At 47.7% G+C, this 6,883-nt stretch overlaps 1 long non-coding RNA gene across 1 annotated transcript; it reads left to right on the top strand.

Moving 5' to 3' along the window:
- Nucleotides 1-466: 466 nt before the first annotated feature.
- On the top strand, nt 467-6,208 carry Gm52113. Its single transcript, XR_003951117.1, has 3 exons — nt 467-702; nt 5,401-5,567; nt 5,671-6,208. It is a non-coding gene; the product is annotated as a predicted gene, 52113 (long non-coding RNA).
- Nucleotides 6,209-6,883: the final 675 nt, after the last annotated feature.

Here is a 6,883-nt window from a genome sequence, read left to right as displayed (position 1 = left end):
CTCAACCTGTCAGCTGCTTTGCTGTCACCAATGACATTCCACCACCCACACCATTGGCACTGCTTCTTCTTCATGTTACCAGCTCTGCTCACTCTATCAAAAGCAGACAAGAAAGGCCAATGAGAGAAGCGTCTTACTGGGCCTAATGCTTCGACCTCCCAATAAGGAGGTCTTCTTGCCTCAGTCTCCTGGGATTAAAGGCATGTACTACCTTGCCTGGGCCCAAGCTTTTCATGGCCACTGTGCCTCAAGATCTCCATGTCAAGATCCAGGTCAGAAACTTGTGTCTTCCAGCCTCAAGATCTGGATCACAGGTGTGCCCTCCAATTCTTTTTGTTGTTGTTGTTGTTGGGGTTTTTTTGTTATTTTTCTACACAAAGACAGGGTTTCTCTGTGTAGCCCTGGCTGTCCTGGAACTCATCGTCTGTAGACCAGGCTGGCCTCAAACTCAGCAATCCACCTGCCTCTGCCTCCCAAGTGCTGGGATTAAAGGTGTGTGCCTCCACTGCCCAGCTGAACCCTCCTGAATTCTTGCCTGTAGTTCATTCCAGATATCGTCAAGCTGACAAGGAATAGCCATCACAGTCCTCCTACCTCTGCTTCTCGAATGGCGTGGGATTCCAGAGGTGAGCTAGGCTCTTCTCACCATGTTCTATGAGGCTCAAATCTTTAATTTCCTGAAGAAAACTCATCTAATACTTGGTATGTTATCTGCAATCAATGTGTGTGTGTATGTGTGTGTGTGTGTGTGTGTATGTAGGTGTGTGTGTTTGTGTGCCACTGCACATTTATGGAGGTCAGACATTTTTTTTTCCATTTTTTATTAGGTATTTAACTCATTTACATTTCCAATGCTATACCAAAAGTCCCCCATATCCACCCACCCCCACTCCCCTGCCCACCCACTCCCCCTTTTTGGCCCTGGTATTCCCCTGTACTGGGGCATATAAAGTTTGCAAGTCCAATGGGCCTCTCTTTCCAGTGATGGCCGACTAGGCCATCTTTTGATATATATGCGAGGTCAGACATTTTGAGACTCAGTTCTTTACCACTGCCTTATTTTTGAAGCAGCGTCTCTTATTTCTGTAGCTGCACTGTCTGTGACATAGCTGGTCAGGTCTCCTGTCCCTGCCTGTTCGAGTACTGGGATCACATGCAGGAGCCACATTATTCATTACTACTACTACTACTACTACTACTACTACTATTACCACTACTACTGTGATTCTGGGAATCAGACCCAGATCACCAGTTTGTATAACAAATGTTTTAATCCACCAATCCATTTCAGCAGCTTTTCAATCATGTTTTATATCCATCTTATTGGAAATAGCAGTTAAACTCATTTTTTTTGTCATTAAAAATATCAATTACTTTTCCTCCTGGGAGATCTTATAGCAGTGCTGTTCCCACCGGGAAAGAAAGTGACTTATTAGCATAAAAGTTAAAAGGAAAGCTTGTTTGAAGCTTAGAAACTGAGGCTTGGCTCAACTGTTCCACGGTAGACAGAGCTGCTGTAGGAGAACTTCCTGACTTGACTGCAGTCTCTCTCTCTCTCTCTCTCTCTCTCTCTCTCTCACACACACACACACACACACACACACACACACACACACACACACACACGCCAATCTCCTTGCTCCACATTCAGGTATCAGCGCAGAACGCAGAAGTACACCATCTGGTTTGAGCCAATAGCTCCGTATTAACTTGGAGGCTAATTACATATAACCTGCCTGCACAGGGCTGTACCCAAAGGCTTGTGTCAAGGGCGTGCCTTGATCTGATTGCGACATCCCTCTTTAATCCCTCCCCTTCATTGTTTCAAAGACAAGGTCTCCCTATCCAGTAGCCTTGGCTGCCCTGGAATTCTCTGTGCAGGCTGGGCCCCGTGGAAATCAGCTGCCTCTGCCTCCCAGGTGCAGAGACTGCAAGCACGTGCCACCAGGCTTGACTAAATAGACATTTTCTTCTTCAAAACTAATTGTTTAGAATCGAACAGAGCCCAAAGCCAGGCTAGAGGGGAAAGCGCTTTGTCTCCTGTAAATTCCACCTTCCCTCTCCCCTTGTCATCGTGTTTCCTGCGGTTTCACCTTGAAATAAGGAAACAAAAGCTTCCCTGTACCACGGCAATTGTGTGGCCATGGAATACACTAAATGAAGAGTGACCTGTGCTCCCTAACTGGGGTGAGCAAAGGTAACTTGGAGGCTGGACATAGGGAAACAGTAGTGTCCAACCCCACCCCTACCCCCTTCCACCTCACCCACCCACCCTCCGACAGCCCTCACCTACCATGCTAAGCTGCTTGGAGAAGCCAGTCTCAAACCTCAGCCTTGGAGGAAAATCGCTACAGGTTCAGCATAGATGTCTGAGACCCAGTCTTCAACAAACCAACAAAACCCAAAAGCTTAGCCAGTCCATCTCCACTTTGGGTTTTGATTTGCCAAAATGAATTTAGTTAAAACATTTGAATATGAACTGCAACCCCATTCGAGTTAAGTTCTAAAGAGAGTATGTAAAAAAACACGGATTTTACAAAATTATTGATTGATTGATTTAGAGATAGAATCCAGTTATATGGTTCCGACTGGCCCAGTACTGCTGTGCAGACCAGGGTGGCCTCAAACTTGCAACAGTCCTAAGTCAGGCGCCAGGATGTTAGCCATAGATAGATACATTAGATAGATGCATATGCCACTATGGAAACTAATCGACTTTGTCTTACCTGTAAGTATTTAGTAACGATGTATCTACTGGGTATTAACTGTCTCTACTGCAAACCTGAGCCCTCCCATTTTACAGACACTGTGGAGAATGACTGACTTCTGGCTTGCCATGGCTCCTTCCTTCCTGGCTGAAGTTAGCAGAGGAGAACCCCTCATCCCACACTATCCCCACCTCCTCCAGCCCACCAGGAAGGACCCTTTTCACAGACATAGTCATTGAGCCTTGAGAGCTCCTGAGACAAGGTCAAATACAAGCTGGAAACTTGGGACATGAGGTCTAACCCCAGAAAGGCACAGCAAAAGGATAGGGGTCCCCTTGTCTGCCTTTCCCGGTGGCAAGAGGGGCTAATTGGAACAACTAATGTTATTCAGAATGTTCTAGTTGTCCTAACACCAGGAGCTTAGGTTAAGTGCTGTAAAACCAGCAAACAGCACCTCACCGGGATGTGACAGAGCACCTACACAGAGTGGCCCACTTTATACACCTGGGCCAGCTGACAGACGCCACCAGCCCTCAGCTACCAGAGTCCCCACTCCTAGGAAATCTGAAAACTGAAAACCTTCCCAGAAGCACACCCCGGCTCCAAGTGCTCTGGGCAGGAGGTACCACCAGAGATGTCCTGTCCTAGAATGGGCTACTGCTGAATCAGCTGCTGGCCTCCTCCCCTGGGTCCTTCCGATGGAGCCTGTTATTCCTTGCTCTTCTGCCGAAGCAAGTAATTATGTCTATTATTGGAGCAAGTAATTTGTTATCTAAGCATTTGTTCCACTGTGGGCTCCTGGAGGGCAGGAACTATTTCTTTGTGTTTTTACAGTTTTTTTTTTTTGTTTCAAAATATTTACTTTATTTTTAAACTTTTTTGTTTTTAAAACGTTTCAATTGAAATAGAATTACATCACATCCCCCTCCCTTTCTCACCCAGCCGCCCTGCGCTAAATTGATAGCCTCTTTTTCTTTGATTATGTTTGTCACATACAGAAGCCGTCTGTAACTATAGCTTGGAAGCAGCTGGCACAGCACTAGAGAGAGGAGTGGAGCCCTCTACCTAACGAATCCCTTTAGCGCCCCCTGTCCTGAGATGCGGCAGTGCCACCCAGTGGCAGGCTGGGTGTACTGAGGCTACTTATGCAGTCCCTTTCCAAAAAGCAGGGTTCACCTGGAGAGCTGCCCCCCCATACACACCCTCCTCAGCCAAGGCCAACAAGAACACAAGTGGCAGAGAGATGTGTTCTGTGCCTTTGGACTTTGGAGGTATAATGAGCGGCCCTTGAAAGGGTCCCTAGCGTCTTCCCCCTGGCAAGGCCTCCATTTTCCTGTTTCTAGTCAGCCAAACTCAGTCTCTGGGATGGGGAATGTAACTCAAAGCCTTTGCCTAGTATTCACAAAATCCTGGGGCTGAGCCCTAGCACTGCATAAAACCAGGTGTGGTCATGCATGCCTGCAACTGAGGCGGTAGATACAACAGAGAAGAAAGGTCTCCTGGAAATGGAACATTTGAGATGTTGGGAAGACCTCTTCAGATAGCAGGCATGGAATCTACTTTTGAAGGAACTCAGGAGTCTCCACTCCTGTGGTAGACCCTTACTTGTGACTATGGAGGCAAACTCCAACTTGGACCAGGGAGGGACACTGAAAACACCTAGACAGAGCCCAACAGGAGTCAGCGGCACAGAAAAGCACAGTTATTATCTGTGAACAGGTTTTTTGAAGCCTTTTTACTAGAAGCTGGTAGACCCCTCTCCTTGAATCTGCAAGTTTGCTTCTGAAGTTGGGCTTGTGGACAGTAGGCACAGCCATTAGCACACTGTCCCTCCGAGAGACTGCTTCTCTTTGTGTTCTTATGTCCCTTTCTTACCTGTCACTTGATCCTCCCCATATTTCATTCTTATTTTATCCCGTGTGTGTGTGTGTGTGTGTGTGTGTGTGCCCGCCCTGCACGTGTGTCATGGTATGGGGGGGGGGGGTGTCAGAGTTCAACCAACATGTGGGTGGTGGGTAGGGAGGCTTCACCTCTGTGAAAACAGAGGTGCGGCCTTTCCCATCTCTGCAGCCTGGGTAGCCAGCCTATCCACACTTCACTTTTCAGAGCCGTGGTGGTCCTCTCTGGGTGGACTGAGGAGCCTCTGTAGGTAGGATGTTCCTGTGGGTGGAACTCTCCAGGATCCACCACTCAGACCCTGAAGCAGATGGGCCCCCTGCGTGTAAAGTTGGCACATGATGTTCCCAAGGGCAACCCAAGGCTGGGTGGGACCTGTGTGGCCAGGGAAGGGAGCCTCAGTACACCAGGTAAATACTTCCCTACGCCCCAAATCCTCAAAGGAATTCTTTGTTTCTGCACTCCTGTGTTGACTTAGCTGAGGAATGCAGGGTGTCGCAGAGAAATGCTCACTGGCTTGTTTTTTTGTGGCTTGCTCAATTTTCTTATATAATTGGCTGGACCCTCCCACCTCAATCATCAATCAAGGTGTTCATACATATTAAAAAAAAAAAAACTAAGGGACCTCCCAGGTAGTCTCAGAATAATTAACCACCCACAGAACAGCACTAGGCAGATCTCCCCTCCTGTCTTCTCAGAGTCTGTCTCTGCTTTGGTCCCTGAGTGATGACTAGCTTGTGAAGCCTAGTTCCATTCACGAGTCACAAAGCATTGCTTCTCCTGTTCCCTATTCCAGACTCAGTATCCTTCACTTTGTATAGAAGGCGGAGCTGATAGCAGAAGTCCTTGGAGAGGAGGGCTAGTGAGGTGACTCAGCAGGTGAAGATGCTGGCTGCCCTACCAAACTACTAGTCCGTGTGGGACTGTCCTCGGGGCGATGCGGAAGTGCCTGCACTGCCGGAGGTAAACAAGTTCCTGCCCCCACCGAAACAGGAGCAAACAGGAGGTTCACGTTCCCACCGCTTTGCAACACTGTTTCAGTACCTCCCCTCCCCCTCTTTCCCAGGCGCTAGCTGATGGAGGCCAACACCAAAGAATGACCATCATCTCCCCCACCAACGCTGGCGAACCTTTCTCTTTTCTCCTGGGTAATAATACTGTGTCCCAGGCTTGCTCAGCGGGTGGCCATAGGAGTCTGGGAGACCCGGTCCAGTGGACAGGGTTTTGGGGTTCCGCTTAGAGTTGCTTCAGTCTATAGAAAGCTGAGCCGGGCTCTGCCTCTTCTATCGCATGACCCCCACCCGGTGGTGGTGTCCCCAAGAGGAGATCACCCGGATTCCCCCCACCCCCTTCTACCTCTGCGCAGAGGGAACGCTGCTACTTTCGGAGTTGTACTCCTTGGTCCGGGATATTCCTAGACCCTGCGCCTGAGGGGCTGGGAGCGCAGCGCTTTGTTATTCAGCCGGAAAGATGCCCCAAGAATTAAAAGACTTTATAAAATGTAGGTTGACTACACCACCTGCACCTGCCTTCATTGTTGCTCTCTCACAGAATTTCAGAAATGCGCTAGGCCTCCTGGTGCATGCCTATAATCCGAAGGCAGGACTCCTGGGGTTTGAGGCCCTGTGACACGTAGAAAGACCTTGTTTCAAGAAATTTAGAAATACCAGCATATTAAAGACGCCTCCCCCCCCCCAAAAAAAAGACATATCCAAAACTATGGGTCTTTGGGCTTTTGTACGACTCCTATTAGGAGTTACGAACACGTGTGAAATTACCTCAGATAGGGGACCAAAAACAAACGAAACAACATTGCTCCTAAATCCAACTTGTTGAGCAAATAAGTAAATTACAGTCTGGGAACTGATACTCTCAGAAGAGGGGGGAAAATCACATCTATATTAAAGATTTTGCAATACCAATTAACTGATTAGAACTTTGTGATTTGGAGAGTTGGAATGTTGCAGAGCCAAATTTCTTGGACTACTTCAGTGCCCTTAGTAAACATTCATTATCCATCTTTGTCTAACATCTTTACATCTTTGAGGCAGTCATGTGAAGCCTTTTAAGAAGTGTTGACTTACTCGATCGCTAGTTTCTATCTACCTGAAGCTAACAGTGTCACTCACTGTTAAATTACTTCTGGTGTCTATATCTGAGGTTTTTCTACTGGGTCCCTGGTCACCTGCTTTCCCCATGGAGGCATCTAACAGTGTCTTGGTTTATGATTTCCTTTGGTCTATTACCATAAAATTTGCATGAAACTTGTATATCCTCCC

Source organism: Mus musculus, chromosome 14 (genome assembly GCF_000001635.26).
Source record: "Mus musculus strain C57BL/6J chromosome 14, GRCm38.p6 C57BL/6J".
In the NCBI taxonomy this organism is placed as follows: domain Eukaryota; kingdom Metazoa; phylum Chordata; class Mammalia; order Rodentia; family Muridae; genus Mus; species Mus musculus.
The sequence above is the reverse complement of the archived record's forward strand: the minus strand, read 5'-3'. Positions and strand labels throughout refer to the sequence as shown.